We start from the raw sequence: 17,938 nt of genomic DNA on the forward strand, positions 1-17,938 counted from the left end.
GGATGAAACCCTTAGGATACAATTTCAAACATTTAGACATTTTAACTGCATGATTACAATATTAACATTTTCCTGAAACATGTGCAGCTCTGTTACTGCATAACTGTGTTCTGTGAAATATGAGGAAACATAAATAACAATACTGTAAAAAAGTACCGTCAACAAACTTCATCACCATGCACATGCAGCCTGCATGATATCAGTCAGGGGAAAAGAAAAAACTTAAATAGTAGGGCCGGGACTCGATGAAAAAAATTAATCTAATTAATTAGAGCAGGGGTGTCAAACTCAAATACACAATGGGCCAAAATTTAAAACTTGAATAAAATTGTGGGCCAACATTGAACAAATAAACCTTTTAATATATACCAAACATGTTTTGCTTTAACATTAAATATGGAACCAGCAACGCTTATAAACATACAATATATAACTAAATAGTGCAGACATGCAAAATCTAATTTCATATAAAAAACATATATATATACAATACAATGGTATATATACAATACCATTGAATACCACACTAGCGTCCACGCTAGCTGCTATATGTTTAGCATTGAGGTGATGCTTGAGGCTGGATGTGCTGCTATGGTGATATGTGAATTCCTTGTTGCCTAGCAACACAACCATGCTCTTATGGACGCTTCCATCCGTTGGTTTTTAGTAACTAAATGTCCCATCATCCACGGGGCCAACCAAAGGTCTCATCAGCTTCTTCCTTCATGTTCACTGTGGTTTGTTGTTGTCTCAACTCATCAACGCTAGTTGGTGCTCCAGTATAATCGCTCCTCCTGAAACTCATCCAGTGAAAAACGTTCCGCGGTGCAAAAATTAGTGTGATTAAAATGCGTCAATTTTTTTTGTGGGATTACTGCATTAAAAGCTGCAGATTTTTCATTACGTTTGTGGTTTATTACATTTGTGGGCATTATTACATTTGCTGGCGTTACAAGCCACCTAAAAGTATTTGAATCTGCTAGCTGAGCATTAGCGATACCGTCCATCTTCAAAAAACAACAACATAGACTACAGCTATTACCACCCATGTGTTAGGTTCTTTGTTAGAGGGACCCGAGAGACCACTGTTCATGTCCCATGTGAAAGCAAAAGTCAAAATTGCCTTATTTTAACTTAGCTACAGAGCTTTACCTGACTGAGCGAAGCCGCTGCTAATTCATGTTAGCATTAACTGGGATGCTAGTTTAAGCTAGCAAAAAACAAAAACAAAATGTTTGTTACTGACCTCAGAAAACTGAGCAGCGACTCCTTGGAGTGTCTGTTAGTCCAACCAAACGCTGAACAAGACATTTTACTGAACAAAACGTTCAAATAAACTGTCATTAACCCATTGACGCCTAAAACGCCTGTAAAACCTCTGGGCGATTTTAAAATCAGCCCCTAAAACCTGAAGTTTTTCTAGAAATTCAACAGAAGTGTCAATGCTTCTACTAAATAATAGATTTTTCAGCCTCTGTAGCAGATAGAAACGAAATTCAAAAAGTATTTGAGAGCTTATACAAATACTACAAAACGACGTATCCGCTTTCCAGGCTTCAATGGGTTAAGTGAAAATACCTTTCATTCATTCACTATTCATTTGTTGAAGTATTTTTTTGTTGAAACTTTTTCTCCTTTTTTGCTCCTGTTCCATAATTGACAGTTTTGTTCTGTGGCAAAAAGAATCCCAAAGTTCAGCTAGAGTTAAAATAGTTAGGTATGAACCAACTCTTGAAATGTGATTATTCTTTTGCCAACTTTTGAAATTCTTTGCCATACTTTTGGAAGGAAACCTGGCAGTTCTCAGTTAGAAAAACAAGTGTCTGTCTCATAAATAGAACAGAATGCCCTCTTCTTCTTGTGTAGGTTTGTTGCTAGATCTGACTCAAGGTACAGTCCAGACAAATCATACCACTGGAGTGTTTTAGTCTGTGTTTACCTGACTGAAACTGCCAGTACAGCAAACAGTACAATGCTCTGTCTGGTTCATTGAACGTGCTTATGTTTTTGGTCAATTCTAAACCGGACGCATCTGTTTGCTACACTGCAAAAAAAGAAAAGTTGTGTGAACTCAAAATTTCAAGGCAACAAACTTCGATAGCATAATTTTAAGTTGGACAATTAAACTAAATATTTTAAGTTTTGTTTTTGAGTTTGCTCAACTCTGAATTTCTTTGGCACGATTGTAACGCCGCTATGAAATGTCAGCTAATGTTGTGACCACAAATTTGAGTTAGCATTGATACGCTAATGGCTACTCTTGTAGCTGTAACAAGCATCAGTTAGCCGCTAGCATCAGTTAGCCGCTAGCATCAGTTAGCCGCTAGCATCAATTAGCCGCTAGCATCAGTTAGCCGCTAGCATCAATTAGCCGCTAGCATCAATTAGCCGCTAGCATCAGTTAGCCGCTAGCTTTCGCTAATGACCGAATTTCCCAACAAAGAAATAAGAGTTATCAGAACTATTGTCCCTTGTTGTGAACCCCAACTTAAAGATATAAGTAACAACAACTCAGCAACTTGTTTTTGAGCAGACAACTGGCTTCCTTTGTTGTGCTAACTTACATTATTGCCCTAAATGTCAATAATTTATATTTCCAAGTTTTACCAACTTGAATCACTGTTTTAGGCCAAAAAATACAAGTTGGCTTTTTTGCAGTGTACTTATGAACGTGAACATCAGGAACGCGAGCATCAAAGTTATGAGACCAAACCATTAAACGTATTTTTTTTTTTTTACTTTATTGACACGTTGCCGTGGATACGCATTGTTCTGCTTCTCTTCTGATGACAGCTCACCATGTTGGCCACTTGTCAATCAAAGGTAGCCCCGCCCCAAATCATACGATTCTTTATCTTCGATTTTCTTCAAAATGGGACCATTATTTGAACTATTTACTTCAAATTGTCTTGAAGAAGATTTTTTAATAGCCATTGAGACTATTGGGTTGTCCTAAAAAAAAAGCTCAGATACATACACTGTGAAATAAAAAACAAATGTTGTTTTTACAGTAAAAAAACAGCAACTGTGGTTGCCAGAAGTTTAGCGCAATAAATACGGTGCAACTTTTTGTAATATTACTGTAAAATGGTTGATTTCACATTTAAGATTGCCATTTTATTCCATATTTTACCGTTTTTCCATCAAAAGAAACGCTGTATACTTTATAAATTCAGCATAAATTAAAGATTTTTCCCTTAAGCATGACAGTATATTTCTGTTAGAAATGTGTTTAGTTCATTTAACATTCTTTATCTGCGATTTTCTTCAAAAATGGGACCATTATTCGAACTATTAACATCAGATTGTCTTGAAGAAGATTTTTTTCTAGCCATTGAGACTATTGTGTGGTCATTAAAAAAAAATTCTGAGGTAGTAAATCAAGTGAGAAGTTTTCTCATTTTGAATTGCAATGAATGGACACAAATGATTCTGCAGACGCCATCAGCGCCCCCTGTTGGAATTTTGGGTAAAGTGCAGCTTAAGGCACTTTCACATTACATACATATAAACATGGTCTAATGGTCTAATGTTTGACTTGTGCTTTTTATTATTTTATCTATTTTCTTATCCTGCTGTATCTTATTTTATTTTATCTTATTTGTATTTTAATTTCCATTTCCCTGTTTTAATTGACTGTTTTTACTGTTTTCAATTGTGTCTTGCTGTTTTTAATGTTTATGTGAAGCACTTTGAATTACCTTGTGTTGAATTGTGGTATACAAATAAACTTGCCTTGCCTTGTTGTTCTCGGCCATTATGTTTCTTCACAATACACAGAATAATGTTATTTTCCCCTTTATTGTTAATGTGAAAAATGTGGGTTTGGTCAATAATCACATCACAATCACTAGATTTGTGTTTTTGCACTTGATTGTGCATTAACTGTTGTGTGTGTGTGTGTGTTCTTGTACTTCCTACATAGTGAGGACCAGGACACGTTTTTAACCAACAGAGTGAGGACATTTTTGCAAAGTGAGGACATTTCGGCCGGTCCTCACTTCTTTAAAGGCTTTTTTTAGATTTCAGACTTTGTTTTAAGGGTTAAAGGTTACATGATAAAGATAATTAACTGAAACTGTAATGTGTGGTTACAAAACTAACTAAAATTATAGTGAAAATGTCCTTCATTTTCCTCTTTGTCAACTTTTTTCATACATAATGAAGATGGATAAGACAAAGGAAATAAAGGAAAATTTTACTGTGACCTCTTTTAATCTCCCACCCAACAAATACCCCATTACAAAAAACTACAACTAACACTAAAACTAATAAAAACTCAACTAAAACCAAAGCATTTCAAAAAATAAAAATTAACTGAATTCGAAAACAAAAATTCCCAACAAAATTAAAACTAAAACTAATGAAAAATCCAAACTATTATAACCTTGATAGGGAATTCACTGTTCCAATGAGGGTCCTCACAAAGATGGAAGTACGAGAATGTGTGTGTGTGTGTGTGTGTGGACTCTTTTCAGGTCCTTCACATCCTGCAGTAAGCCCACTACAGATGGAGCCATTAAAGTTTCTGTCAAATCCCCTGAAAGGCTGAATAACCAATTAGCATCCAGCTACCACAAGTCTTCACTTCCTAATCTGCTGCTCTTGTCTTCTGCATATTCATGAGACACGCTGGCCTCTCAAACACTTTATCACTCTGCTCTGATAAGCTGTGTGACATTGGAATTGTTTTTGAGTAAACTGACTAAAAAAATGAAAATGAAATACCGTTGTTGGCATTGGAGAAGAGAGTTAACTCTATGGAGTCTTGGACGATTTTGTCCATTTTTGAATCCTTTTCATGTCTTTTTTGGTCATTTTGTGTCTTTTTTGTGTCTTTTTTTATTTTGTTGTGTCTGTTTTGGTCATTTTGTGTCTGTTGTGTCTTTTTTTTTGTTATTTTGTTGTGTCTATTTTGTCTTTTTTTGTCATTTTGTGTCATTTTTAGTCATTTTGTGTCTGTTGTTGTGTCTTTTTTTTTAGTTATTTTGTTGTGTCTTTTTTGTCTTTTTTTGTCATTTTGTGTCATTTTTGGTCATTTTGTGTCTGTTGTTGTGTCTTTTTTTAGTTATTTTGCGTCTTTTTTATTTTGTTGTGTCTGTTTTGGTCATTTTGTGTCTGTTGTTGTGTCTTTTTTGGTCATTATGTGTCTGTTGTTGTGTCTTTTTTTTGTCATTTTGTGTCTTTTTTTCTTTTGATGTGTCTTTTTTGTCATTTTGTGTCTTCTTTATGTCTTTTTTTATTTTGTTGCGTCTGTTTTGATCATTTTGTGTCTGTTGTGTCTTTTTTTAGTTATTTTGTGTCTTTTTTTGTCATTTTATCTTTTTTTCTTTTGTTGTGTCTGTTTTGGTCATTTTGTGTCTTTTTTGGTCATTATGTGCCTGTTGTGTCTTTTTTTTGTCATTTTGTGTCTTTTTTGGTCATTTTGTGTCTGTTGTTGTGTCTTTTTTGTCATTTTGTGTCTTTTTTGTGTCTTTTTTTATTTTGTTGTGTCTTTTTTGGTCATTATGCGTCTGTTGTGTCTTTTTCTAGTTATTTTGTGTCTTTTTTGGTCATTTTGTGTCTGTTGTTGTGTCTTTTTGTGTGTGTCTGTTTTGGTCATTTTGTGTCTGTTGCTGTGTCTTTTTTGGTCATTTTGTCTCTTTTTTGTCATTTTGTGTCTTCTGTGTCCTTTAGTGCCTTTTTTTCTAGTCATTTTGTGTCTTTTTTTATGTCTTTTTTTGACGTCATGAAGAAGTAGTGCTCCGGCGCTTTCGTGGACTCCAGAGGGTTAAAAGCAACCTTGGTTTCAGAGATATGTAGCCTTGACAGAAGGGAGAAAGCATGAAAAATAAACAGAGGAAGAAGCAGAAAGTGAGAGAAAGTGTGAGGGCTGGCGGGATGTCGCCGGGTAGATAACAAACAAATATGCTCATGAGTTTCTGTGAGTAGGAGAGAGAGACAGACAGTAAAGCAGAGAGGAGGGAGTTGGAAGGACAAACATTATTTGATTTAGTTCAATAAACAGGCAGAGTGCTGAGAGTGTTTTTGCATGGTTGATTTGGCACTTGGAAAGGACCTCGATAAGCAAAGCATCGCCGTCTTTCCTGCCAATCAACACTGGGGTTTTTTAGTTCACCCCAAATCTTTCTGGCGTTCCTGCAGCTCAATTAGGCAAACTGGCACTGAGATTCATCAACGTCTATGTTGGTGATAGAGGAGCTGTGCTACGAGATGATTGTTTTTCTTCTCTTTGTTTTTTTAAGCCTAATTTGCTCAGATACTTACACTGTGAAATAAAAAACAAATGTTTTTACAGTAAAAAAACAGCAACTGTGGTTGCCAGAAGTTTAGCGTAATAAATACGGTGCAACTTTTTGTAATATTACTGTAAAATGGTTGATTTCACATTTAAGATTGCCATTTTATTCCATATTTTACCGCATCTGTTTGCTACTTATGAACGTGAACATCGGGAACGCAAGCATCAAAGTTATTATGTTATACATGTTATGAGACCAAACCATTTAACGTCTTTTTTTTTTTTTTTTTAACTTTATTGACACGTTGCCGTGGATACGCATTGTTCTGCTTCTCTTCTGATGACAGCTCACCATGTTGGCCACCTGTCAATCAAAGGTAGCCCCGCCCCAAATCACACAATTCTTTATCTTCTATTTTCTTCAAAAATGGGGCCATTATTTGAACTATTAACATCATATTGTCTTGAAGAAGATTTTTTACTAGCCATTGAGACTATTGTGTTGTCCTAAAAAAAAAGCTCAGATACATACACTGTGAAATAAAAAACAAATGTTGTTTTTACAGTAAAAAAAAACAGCAACTGTGGTTGCCAGAAGTTTAGCGTAATAAATACGGTGCAACTTTTTGTAATATTACTGTAAAATGGTTGATTTCACATTTAAGATGCCATTTTATTCCATATTTTACCGTAAAAAATAAAAAGTTTTTCCATCAAAAGAAACGCTGTATACTTTATAAATGCAGCATAAATTAAGCATTACAGTATATTTCTGTTAGAGATGTGTTTAGTACATTTAACAGTGAGAGAACATTTTTTTTACAAAAAAATAAATGCAAAAATTACAGTGTTGGCTTGTAGCTATGTTAGTATATTTTTTTATATTCACTGTGCCAGTGTATTTTACAGTGGAGTAATATATTTTTCCCAAAAAAAGATGGTTGGATGGAAAAAAAGTGTTTTGGCTGATATATACATTTACGGTGTTTCATTGTTACTGAAACTTAATTTACCCATTTATCATTTTACAGTCTTTTACTGTCATAGATTTTGATTAATGTCTTTAGATTTTATTTCTAACATTACATTTATTCATTTGTTGAAGTCTTTTTTTGTTGAAAGTGTTTCTCCTTTTTTGCTCCTGTTCCATAATTGATAAGTGCAAACATGGGAGATAAACCAACAGTCCTTGTTCTGTGGCAAAAAGAATCCCAAAGTTCAGCTAGAGTTAAAAAAATTAGGTGTGAACCAACTCTTAAAATGTGATTATTCTTTTGCCAACTTTTGAAATTCTTTGCCATACTTTTGGAAGGAAACCTGGCAGTTCTCAGTTAGAAAAACAAGTGTCTGTCTCATAAATAGAACAGAATGCCCTCTTCTTGTGTAGGTTTCTTACTCAAGGTACAGTCCAGACAAATCATACCACTGGAGTGTTTTGCAGTCTGTGTTTACCTGACTGAAATTGCCAGTTCAGCAAACAGTACAATGCTCTGTCTGGTGCATTGCATGTGCTTATTTTTTTGGTCAATTCTAAACCGGACGCATCTGTTTGCTACTTGCATGAACATCGGGAACGCGAGCATCAACTTCATACTCTATTACGCCTAGAGGAAAATAGAATTCCTCCTGGATTCGTTTGTTGTGCGTTTTTAACTTTCTGGTCAAAGCCCACATAGGGAGGATATCAGTCATTGGATGAATGAGTCATACAAAAAACGCTCTTCATGTCCAAATCCATAAAATGCCCCAAAAATTTGAAGCGAACATATCATGAGCGCATTCAACACCATCCAACCCAACATACTTAAAAACAAGCTGACAGAGATGGAGTGGATCTTTCATTCATCTCCTGGATCACAGATTACCTGACAGGAAGACCACAGTATGTCAGGTTGGGGAACTGTGTTTCTGGGACATTAATGAGCAGCGCAGGGGCTCCACAAGGCACTGTTCTTGCTCCACTCCTGTTCACACTGTACACAGCAGACTTCAAATACGACGCTGCTATTGTGACGTGTATCAGGAATGGACAGGAATCTGAATATAGGGATGTGATAAAAGCCTTCAGAAGAACTATCTCCTACTGAACACCTCAAAGACTAAGGAAATGATCAGAGATTTCTACAGGTTCAAGCCCCCCTTCAGCCAGTGAATACCTGTGGGGTGGACATGGAGGTGGTGCCAAGTTCTAAGTATCAGGCCATCCTGAAATACCAGATCACCTGCTACACAAAACCTTTATGGACCAAAAAAAAACAGCAGTGGACGGCTCCTCTCTCTCTGTTGCAGGACGGCCATCAGACAAGAAAATTAGATTTGACCTTTAAGGCAGACTGAAATGAATGTGTGTTCAGAGTTAGTTTGGCAAATTTAGGAGGAGTGATCAATATACTTATTTTCTCAAGAAGGAACAAAGAGATTATCTTCCAAATGATGAGGGCTACTAGATCAATGTCTCTTCTCTCCATTCTGCTACAAACCATGGCCTGGGATGTTTCTATAGTAACAACATCCTCTGCTATTGGTGGCTGTTACTGCTGTGGCATCAGGGGCCATTGTTATGTTATTTGAAACCACACATTGTGCTTTCTGTGTTGTTGCTTTATACTGGCACTGTCTGTATGTGCACGGAAAGGTTGAGCATTTGGTATGTCAAGCCCCAGTGGCCTAATGGATAAGGCACTGGCCTCCTAAGCCAGGGATTGTGGGTTCGAGTCCCATCTGGGGTGATTGACAGCAGAGTGGCGCAGCGGAAGCGTGCTGGGCCCATAACCCAGAGGTCGATGGATCGAAACCATCCTCTGCTAACAGCCTTTTTTTTACTAGCAGCTGGACAAGAATCTGAATATAGGGATCTGATAAAAGCCTTCAGTGACTGGAGTCACAAGAACTATCTCCTAGATAGTACTCCTACCTCAAAGACTAAGGTACTGATCATAGATTTCCCCAGATTCAAGCCCCCCTTCAGCCAGTGAATACCTGTGGGGTGGACATGGAGGTGTTGCTCTCAGTATCTAGTTGTATACCTGGATAATAAGTTGGACTGGTCCCTAAACACTGACGCTCTCTACAAAAAGGGGCGGAGCCTCCTCTTTTTCTTCTTGAAGCTCAGATCTCTGGACATGTGTAGTGTGATGCTGCAGATGTTTTATCAGTCTGTGGTGGTAGTGTGTTGTTTTATGCTGCAGTCTGCTGGGGAGGCAGCATCACACACAGAGATGATCAGACTGGTCTAAAGAGCTGGTTCTGGTCTAAAGAGCTGGTTCTGTGGTTGGAGCCAGGTTGGACACACTGGAGGAGGTGGTGGAGAGATGACCTGTCAACATGTTGGAGGAAATTAGGGATGGGCATCAATTTTCGAATATTCGAACAGTCATTAAATCACCAAAAATCGAATAGTTTTACTGTTAGTATTACTGGTGCCTTCCACACGGGGCAGCATGGCATTTGATGATACAGTGTGGCGGGCTAGACGCCAAGCTGTAGAAGAAGAAACAAAAAGGGGGGAAGATGCGACGGAGAGATTACTGCAGCAGCCGTCCCTCGTCTCAAAGATGATCGCAAAAGACATGCTCCCCATCAGCTTCGTTGAAGGTGAGGCTTTTCGGAGTTTGGTGTCATTTGTTGAGCCAGAGTTCTTAAAAATAGCGGATCTCTTTCTGTCTTTCCCGCGGCGGGAGGTGGAAGGTGGGGGTGTGTTTGGGGTGGGGGTGTTATTATCGAATATTCGAATATAAATCGATTAGTACCCCACGATTATCAAATAGGACTTTTGCCTGAAATGCAAATCCCTACTTGAAATACCAGATCATCTGCTACACAAAACCAAAACAACAGCAGTAGACGGCTCCTCTCTCTCTGTTGCAGGACGGAGAGATTCAAAAGATCCTTCTCTCCTACAGCCATCAGGCTGTCTCATTCTAACAGAGATTCTACCAGACTAACTGAATTTACCCTCGGGGATGAATAAAGTAATTTTGATTGATTTGATTTTGATGAGGGCTACAAGGTGGTTAGCACTCTTGCCTCACAGCAAGAAGATCAACGGTTCGACTCCGGCCTGCAGCTCCTCTGTGTGGAGCTAGCATGTTGTCAGCGTGGGTTCTCTGGCTTCCTCCCACAGTCCCACATGCAGTTTATTTGGTGACTCTAAATTTCCCGTAGTTGTGAATGAGAGCATGTAGTCTAGACGGAATTGTCCAAAAAGTGAAAGTGAGGAGCATTTATGGGTACAAGTTGGTAACCGGCCGACTTTACTTATTTCAAGGGTGCTGAATCCAAAAACAATGGTTCCCAAGCGAAATTTTAATTTTTTGACCTTCTCATTTGCATATCAAAATGGCGGCCAAATTGCCCATCTTGCACAGTCGTTGGACTATTTTCCCCAAGTTCTTTTGTAAGTAGGCAATCAAAGATGAGGAAATTAAGTTTCTAGATCTATAGTCTAGGGTCAGAGCAAGGATATAGTGGAGGCTCAGTGTCTTATATATATATATATATATATATATATATATGCAAAATACCAACTTTTAAGGTGAAATTAAGCATTATTTGTGTCATTTTTTAAGGCCGACATAAATATTCAATCTATCTAAATGTTCCAGTTGGTATTTTGCATATATATATATATATATATATATATATATATATATATAATGTATATACACATAAAAAAGACACTGAGCCTCCACTATATCCTTGCTCTGACCCTAGACTATAGATCCAAAAACTTCATTTCCTCATCTTGATTGCCTACTTACAAAAAACGAAGGGGAAATGGTCCAATGACTGAGCAAGATGGGCAATTTGGTGGCCATTTGATACAAATTAGAAAACTCAAATGTTCATTTGGGAACCATTTTTTTTGGACTCAGCACCCTTGAAATGAGTAAAGTAGGCCGGTTCCCGACTTGTACCCCTAAATGCTCCTCACTTCTTATAGAAGGCCGTTTTTCTGAAATCCGTCTAGACTAATGATAGTCTGTCTCTATGTGAAATAGTCTGGAGACCGGTCCAGGGTAGACCCGGCCTCTCGCCCAATGTCAGCTGGGATCGGCTCCAGGCCCCGCGACCCGACTGTGGATAAGCGGTTAAGGATAAATTAATGTATGAATATCATGATGATATCTTATTGGAAAAGGGACGAAATAACGCTTGAGGTTGTGATCTAACAACTGTACTATATGTAGGTTGATATTGCCACAACAGTGCTGTAACAGTCATTCCCCAGCTGCAATGGTGGTGCAGAGATGCCAAGAGTGCAAATATGGAAGACCCAGAAACACGAACCAATCAGAGCAGGCTGGGTTTTGTTTTTCAGGAAAGACAATTAACCCCAAATGAATAAAAATAAATGTTTTATTACAGATTTATGAGTAGAACAACTTGACACACAGTGCCGATCAGCTAATTCATCTTCAGGTTCCCAGCTTTAAGATGGTGTATACCAAGGTTATTATAGTTAACGAAAACTAGAATTGAAAATACATTTTTTGTTAACTGAAATAAAAACTAGTTTCGAAACAACAAAATACAGTTTCAGTTAATTAACTAAAATTATAGTGAAAATGTCCTTGGTTTTATAACTTAATAAACTTATTGGGGCTGAGATGGATCAGACAAAGGAAATAAAGGAAACATTTATTGTGACCTTATTGAATCTCACACCCAACAAATACCCCTTTACAAAAAAACTGAATGAAATGAATGAATGAAAAATCCCAAACTATTATTAACTTGCTGTATACCACTTTTATGTGGCATCTACTGTTGACCTACTGCCTCCCCCTAAAAATCCCTTGTTCCCCTCCCCCAATTCTCTATTAAAATGGGTAACTTGCTAAGTTAAATCTCTTTTTTCCCCTTTAGTTTTGTTCTAATTCACAGCTTCTGCCTGTTGCTGGATAATACCATTCCTTTGAGAACGCAGTTTCACTTTATGGGAACATAACTTTTAGGAGACGGGCTGGCAAAACGTAACAAATCACATGAATAGAACAACATCTAATCAGATCATATTTGCACAAACACGCTGTAATTCTGCTTGCTTCAGTCTGCTCCATTTCTCCCCCTCCGAACATTTAGCTGGCCATGTTCCAGCTGACACCATGTGTACATCAAATTGATTTTTACTTTACTGTTGTGGGAATCTTTTGAACAACAAAGCTGGCCTCCTGCAAGAAGGCTTTCAGTGATTTAATGATCTAATGATTTTTCTCTGTGGCCTCTGTTCCCAAGCTTGCTGGTCAATACCAATAAAATGTGTGTGTGTGGATATTCATGTGTGTGTTTGGCATGGGGGTGAGTGCAAATCTGCAACATAGGAGTGTCTTTAGCCAACATGGTGCATGGTGCCAATGTAGCAGCTGAAAAGTCCTGATATGAGGTTTTAGAGGATTCAAGGGTTTAAAAGCTTCAGGTTCCTGAGCCATTATGACAATATTTATCTGCATACAATAATGACTACATACAATGTCATTAATGCTACATTTTGTTCAGATTATCTACATGACGTTCTTAGTATTGGTTATCATCATGTCTTAAAAACTGACAGTAATTACCCCTGAGAATGTGCTTTATTTATTTCATTGGCTTGCTATCATTTAATATGAACCAGAGCACTATGGGGGCCACAGTGGGACAAAACAATCAAGGTCCACTCAAAAGTGTTGATAATGGTGGTGAAAAATAATTGCTGCATTGATGGTAGGAAGTCACACACAAAAAAATTACATAACATATAATTAACTGGTTGGTATGACAACTAGAAAAGCATTAAATTATGTATGAGCATGTCCCTGACCAAAGAGGAAACTGAAGAGAGTCACAGACTGTTGATTCATGTAGAGCATTATGTTTTACTAGTCACATTAAAACGGTTTAGGCGGTGTATGTTTGTGTGAGCTCCAATGTGAATGTACAGTGTGCTGCTCTACAGTATTCATATAGAAAGGTTCCTCTTTGTTATGATGGGCAACATTGTTGTCTAATGAATAGAAGCACAGAGAGCAACCTTGTCATTTCCTCATTCACTGTTCATACAACGACCTGAAAAAGTGATATTGGAGTGATACCACATGCACAGCAAAAAAGCCAACTTGTATTTTTTGGCCCAAAACAGTGATTTAATTTGGTAAAACTTGGAAATATAAATTACTGACATTTAGGGCAATAATGTAAGTTAGCACAAAAAAGGAAGCCAGTTGTCTGCTCAAAAACAAGTTGGTGAGTTGTTGTTACTTATATCTTTAAGTTGGAGTTCACAACAAGGGACAATAGTTCTGATAACTCTTATTTCTTTGTTGGGAAATTCTGTCATTAGCGAAAGCTAGCGGCTAACTGATGCTAGCGGCTAACTGATGCTAGCAGCGCTGCTTGTTACAGCTACAAGAGTAGCCATTAGCGTATCAATGCTAACTCAAAATTGTGGTCGCAACATTAGCTGACATTTTATAGCGGCTTTACAATCGTGCCAGAGAAATTCAGAGTTGAGCAAACTCAAAAACAAAACAAAATATTTAGTTTAATTGTCCAACTTAAAATTTTATCGAAGTTTGTTGCCTTGAAATTTTGAGTTCACCCAACTTTTCTTTTTTTGCAGTGTGTGTGAGACACAATGTACATCAACAAAATCCTTAAAATGGAGGGAGTTCTGCTGGAAAAACCCAACTCGCTATTTGATAACACCAAAGATAAAATCTAGGCAACTCGCCATACAACAGGACTGCTGGAGACTCTGTGGGAATGTGGAGGCAGACCATGCACACATCTTCTGGAATTGTATAAAAATGAGGATTTGCTGGCAAAATGTTAACTCAGTTGTAAAAAAAAAAATGTCTTGGGATATGGAATTCTAAATACTTGTCCAGTGTTGTATCTTGGGAATATTGAGAAGGTTGTGATGAAAGAAGATCTGTACTTGACTAAAGTTTTACTTGCACCAAGTAAGAAAGCAGTCAAGAGAAACTGGCTCAATGTGAACACTCCAAAACAGGAGCAGTGTTTTGAAATTGTCCAGGAAATTATTGTTATGGAAAAATTGACATACCTGAACGTGTTTGGGAAAAAAATGGGAAAAATGGAACATTTACATGAGACATGACACCAACTGAACAAATGCTAAATGGAACATTGGACTGAATAGTAGCATCTCCAGACTGTTTGTTAGTGTTATCATTGTTACTCTAATTTGTACCTTTTTTTGCTGTATTGTTTTTGCCTATATACATGTGAAAACTCAATAAAAATTTAAGTTATAAAAAAAAAAAGGGATATTGAGGTACTGATATAACCAGGGATGGAGTAATCGAGTCCTGGAATCGGGCTCGAGGCGGACTTGGAGCATGATTTTTGGGACTGGTGAGTCAACTCGGACTTGAACTCTGATGATTCAGACTGTGTGCAGCCTGCTATTCACAGTCAACAGATGTCCAGGGCACACCCCGCATTGTGTGTTTGCTTTCTCGAATTTCACCTCCAAATCAGGAAAAAGCAGCACAAATTGTCTGAATTGCCAGAGGACAATTTAGGAGGTTGGGATTGAACAAATCCAGAAAAGTACAATGATAACATTTTGTTCTAGTCACTAGGTTGAAAGAGGGGAAGGAAGTCAAATGACATATTATAAAAAGCAATAAAGTCCACGTAGGGAGGAAGTCGGGGAGGATGAGTGGGTCACGGGACTTTCATCCCGGAGACTGCCATTTTTGTCAAGTGTTACTTTACTTTTGATTCAGACTTTGACTTGACCATATTTGGGAGAAACAGGGGCAGGTTGTGGGCCTGCTATTTACAGTCAAAATATGTCCAAAGATACATCCCGCATCATGTGTTTGCTTTCACAAATTTCACCTTCAGATCAGGAAAGAGCTGCACAAAATGTTTGATTTGCCAGAGGACAATAGCAGTAGACTGGGACAATGTCAAATTACAATTCAAACCTGTCATGGTTACACCCAGAAATGTAAGTGAAAGCTTACTGAAGCTAAAATCTGTCTCAAAATTGACTCAACCAAGGGTCAAAGATGGGAGGGTAACATATAGGGGTGTGACAAGATCTCGTGCCACGAGATCTCGCGAGATTAAACTCAACGATATTTCTCGTTGCGTTAAAATCTGTCTCGCGAGATTTGTGATCCAAACTTCTATTTGTGACCTGTAGGGAACACTTTGCACCAATGTTAGTCTAGCAGTGACCCGCCTTGTAAGTAATGATTGATTACAATCTACCAATCCTCATCCAATCATCCAAAAGGAGCCACCAGTCACGTCAAAGGTCTGGAGAAGGTGGCTATTTGCCGTTTCCATGGTTTCGTTCACTGTTATGTAGAGACTTATAAAGTCCATACAAAGTAAAGCATATTAAGATCATAACTCAAAGACAACAACTTCCTTACTTACTACTAATTAGCAATAATTCTGAGGTTATTGAGGGAAAACTCTTAGTTAATGTCTTACTGGTTGTATAATAAGGCCATGCAGAATAAGGCATTAATAACTACTTAATAACGACTCATTAAGAGCCAATATGTTACTTATTTGCATGCTAATAAGCAACTAATTAATATTGAATATGTGTTCCCTCATATAAAGTGTTACCGTACTGTTTTATGAGGACAGTTGGATCGTAGAGAGCGGGCTCACACCTATCTGCTGTAAAGAACAGCATGAAGATTTATCATCAACTTTTTTGCAATGTTGCAAATTGACCAACCAAATGAAATTGTCATTGTGAGCAACGACTCTGGGCTTGTTTATACAGAAGACCATGTTGAATTACCAGCACATTTACATAACTACATCACTAAAAAGGGGCTTAAGAAGCCAAATCCAAGATGATTATTGATAATTTGTGTTCCCTCTTAATTTTAACAATGACAATCCACATTTATCAGAATTACTGCAAATGTACTGGTCTTAAAAAAGGAATGTGAAGCCAAAAAAAAGCCTGGACGAGTGAAACAGAAGGCAGCAGAAGACATAGTGGAAGTTAAATGGAGGCAGAGAGATAGAGAGCAGCACTGGCTGTGGTCATGGTTACAGATGGTATGGAGAGTGAAGAGAGAAGTGAAAGAGCAAAAGAAACACATGGGAGACAGAATAAGAGAGAGTGAGTGATGGAAAGCACTGGGCACAATGTCTCCATCTCTTTATCATCCAAATGCTCTCCAGCCTTCACCCCGAGGCTCTGCTGCTAATGGATTTACACTATAGGAGACACCAGCGTGTGCTGCAGGAGCCTTGGATGCACAAGAATATGGTGAGAACTATGTGTAACACGTATACATTCATCAGGGCTAAAGATAAACATTTTCCAAAGTACAGAAATTTAGAAAAGCCTCTGTAACCTGGACATATGTAGACTGTAATTTTGTAATATACATGGTAATTAGGGACCGAGCACTAACAGTGCAAGGACCCTATTGTAATTGGTCCGTTTATTATTATTCCGGAATTAAAATCGCCTTTTTGGGGCCTTTATCATACTCAAAAACTCACCATTTTTGGAATATACATAAATCTCCACTGAAATTTACATATTCTAGTGGTCCTGGGAATGGGCGTGGTAAAATGACTCAACAGCGCCCCCTTGAAAGTCAATAAAATTCAGCCCCTCGCACAGGAATGTCGTAGAGACACGAAATTTGGTACATACATGTATCATGGCAAGACGCACCAAAAAGTCTCAAGAACCCATACCCAAAAATTTACAGGAAGTCGGCCATCTTGGATCGAAAATGGCGTTTCCTACTGTTTTTGTCCATTTCCAGGTTGCATACTTTAATGAACTCCTCCTCCAGATTTTACCCAATTGACTTCAAACTTGGTCAGTACCATCACAAGGCCTTTGGGATCAAAAGTTGTATAAATCTTTACCGACGGTCACACTATGTGGGCGTGGCATGGCGGCAAAATATGGCGTCTCGCCATAACACACTAAACTGTATAACTTGACCATACATTGTCCAATCTGTCCCAAATTTCACACACGTGATTAGGGGCCAGCCCTGAACACACCCACATGTCAATATCGACACACAGTCATAGCGCCCCCTGCTGGCAACAGGAAGTAACATGTTTTACACCTACCACGAGTAGGCAGTAGTAGGAGACATGCAATTTGGTACGCATAAGCGCCGTGTCCGATGGCGCCTCCCCTGACGGCTCCACTCTGCTCGGTCCCGTTCAGTACTGCTTGCAGTCCTAGTTGTACTTATGTTTATAATATTTATATATATATAGTAATTTATAATATACATAGGTATTCACAATGTAATATAAATTGTTTATAGTATATGTATATATATATATAATTATTTATAATATTTGTATGTGACTATATTGGTTATTCATATATGTATGTATATACTGACCCGTTAAGGGGTAGGACTAGATACGTTTTTTTACTTCTTCCTACCCCCTTTCGAGCTTGCAGAAAGTGTCTGTTTTTTTTTTGGTTTTTTTGCTTTTTTGTTTTGTTTTTTATTTATTCATCGATTAATATTTAAACTTGTTTTTTTTATTGCCTGCATGTTCGAAATAAAGACAATCAGTCAATCAATCAATCAATCAATCAATCAATCAATCAATCCATACAACATCATGTCTTTTTTATTCATTCTATCAATTTAGCAGCTTGAGCATTTAATATTTGTGTATCTAGATTAGGGCTGGGCGATATATCGATATAAAAAATAT

General features: G+C 37.7%; 1 protein-coding gene and 1 non-coding gene across 2 annotated transcripts in view; one reads left to right on the forward strand and one right to left on the reverse strand.

Annotated features, from left to right (window-relative positions):
• The window catches only part of LOC131959557 (ras-related protein Rab-26), a 186,492-nt gene that overhangs the window by 50,941 nt on the left and 117,613 nt on the right, over window positions 1-17,938 (reverse strand). The gene's annotated exons all lie outside the window — the stretch shown is intronic.
• trnar-ccu (transfer RNA arginine (anticodon CCU)) lies at window positions 8,898-8,970 on the forward strand. The gene has a single exon. It is a non-coding gene; the product is annotated as a tRNA-Arg (tRNA).

Source organism: Centropristis striata, chromosome 21 (assembly GCF_030273125.1).
Source record: "Centropristis striata isolate RG_2023a ecotype Rhode Island chromosome 21, C.striata_1.0, whole genome shotgun sequence".
Lineage (NCBI taxonomy): Eukaryota > Metazoa > Chordata > Actinopteri > Perciformes > Serranidae > Centropristis > Centropristis striata.